General features: G+C 37.4%; 1 pseudogene; it reads right to left on the bottom strand.

The window, feature by feature from the left end:
• Positions 1-389: 389 nt before the first annotated feature.
• LOC128197524 (uncharacterized) lies at positions 390-1,632 on the bottom strand (annotated as a pseudogene).
• Between the last annotated feature and the right edge of the window lie 249 nt (positions 1,633-1,881).

The following is a 1,881-nucleotide window of genomic DNA, read 5'->3' as shown; positions in this document are numbered from 1 at the left end:
AGGCTGACCTTGTAGGAAAGTGGAACAGGGCAGTAGTGGTGAGGTGTTGAAATTTCCTGAACATCAAATTCAGAATTTTCACGGTTGTAGCGATGAACATGACAAAATGCGGATTGTTGTTGATTTTTCCTAATGATGTCGGCGATTTGTTCAGGATATTGGTGTCCTGCTTGTAGCATACAGTTCGCCTTTAATCCGCGTTCAATAAACCATGATTGTGTCCTCTCAAATGTTGTTCTGATGAGAGCATATATTGGTAATGAACGTGCTCCCTTTAAAATGGAGTTGGTGCACCCAACAAGATTAGTCGTCATATGTCCATATCTTCTCCCTCCATCAAAAGCCTGAGACCATTTTTGTAATGGGATTTTATCTATCCATTCAACTTGTTATGGGTATTGGTTTCTCAATGCAGCAAGTTTTGCCGTGACAGTTGATTGCTTGACCTCGTAAGCTGTAATGATGTAATAAATAAATAAATTAAAGAATAATGTTAACAAAATTATAAAAGTATAAGTGTTTGAAGAATGTTTGTAGCAGTACCTAAATTGATGAATTGTTTTTTGAGGTCGTGATTTTTGAATTTGTTGTTGAAGTTGGATGCTAGATGACGTATGCAATACACAGAGTTCAAACCATCTTGTTAGTGATGATGCAAATATTTTGTTGATGGCAAACATGTTCTCGAAGTAGTTGAAAGAACCATATCAAGGCCTCCTTTGTCTCACCTTCTACAATGGCAAAGGCCAATGGGAAAAGATTTCTATTGCCATCTTGACTTATGGCGGTGAGCAAAGTTCCATGATATTTACTCGTTAGAAATGTACCATCAACTTGGAGAATGAGTTTACAGTATTTGAATCCTTCTATGCAAGGACCGAAAGACTAGAAAACTCTTTCCATAATATAGCAATTATTGTCGGTTTGTCCATCAATATGCATCGGAGAACCAGTGCATTGTAAAATTGTACCTGGGTTTGCTTCCTTGACGGCATGCAACCACCTTGGCATGTGGTTATAAGAGTCCTCCCAGTCTCCAAACTCCATAGCAAGAGCCTTCTGTTTAGCGATCCAAGCTTTTCTGTATGACACAGAATATCCGAATCGACCCTTAATATCTGCAATCAAACTCTTGATTGGAGTGGATGGGTTTGTCCGGATTGAATTTGATATGATCGCGGCAATGTGAGTACTATCAAGATTTGTATGATCTTGAGATAGTATTGTTGAGAAACACGAATGTTGTCTGTCTATATTTTTGATTTCCCAATATTTACGGACTTTGCTATAAGCTGCCCTCAGACGCCATTGACAACCGTTGTGATATTCCAGACAACGAATAACATAAATGTTGGGTTTGGACTCAACGACGGTTTATTTGTAACCGTTGGTTATGTGATAATGTTTGATTGCAAGAATAGTTTCCTCCTTTGACTGGAACTGCATACCTTGATTCAACTCTAGAACGAGATGTGCAGATGATTGTGTGATGTGGTCGTCGTCGTTGTTGTCATCTTCGAGTATGTTGTCTAATTCATCATCGGTGCTGAAGTCATCAACGTTATCCAATATTAAAGGTTGTTCATCGATCAACTGCGATGATGAAGATGCTGGTAAGTTCCCTGATGCCATATTTGAATAAATGTTGGGAAGAGTTTGTAAGATTGGAGTAGTAGGAGAGCTCTTGGACGTACAGTTTGGATGTGAAGATGGAGTTGTTATAGAGCGTATAAACGTTCATGAATATAGTGGGTGTTACAGTCTAAAATAATAGGAAGTACTAAACAATAATATAGCACTGTGAATATAGCACTGTGACTATAGCACTGTCATATATATATATATATATATATATATATATATATATATATATATATATAT

The sequence above is a fragment of the Vigna angularis genome, chromosome 6, assembly GCF_016808095.1.
Source record: "Vigna angularis cultivar LongXiaoDou No.4 chromosome 6, ASM1680809v1, whole genome shotgun sequence".
Classification (NCBI taxonomy): Eukaryota; Viridiplantae; Streptophyta; class Magnoliopsida; order Fabales; family Fabaceae; genus Vigna; species Vigna angularis.
Note: the sequence above shows the minus strand (reverse complement) of the source record. Positions and strands in the feature narration are given on the sequence as shown.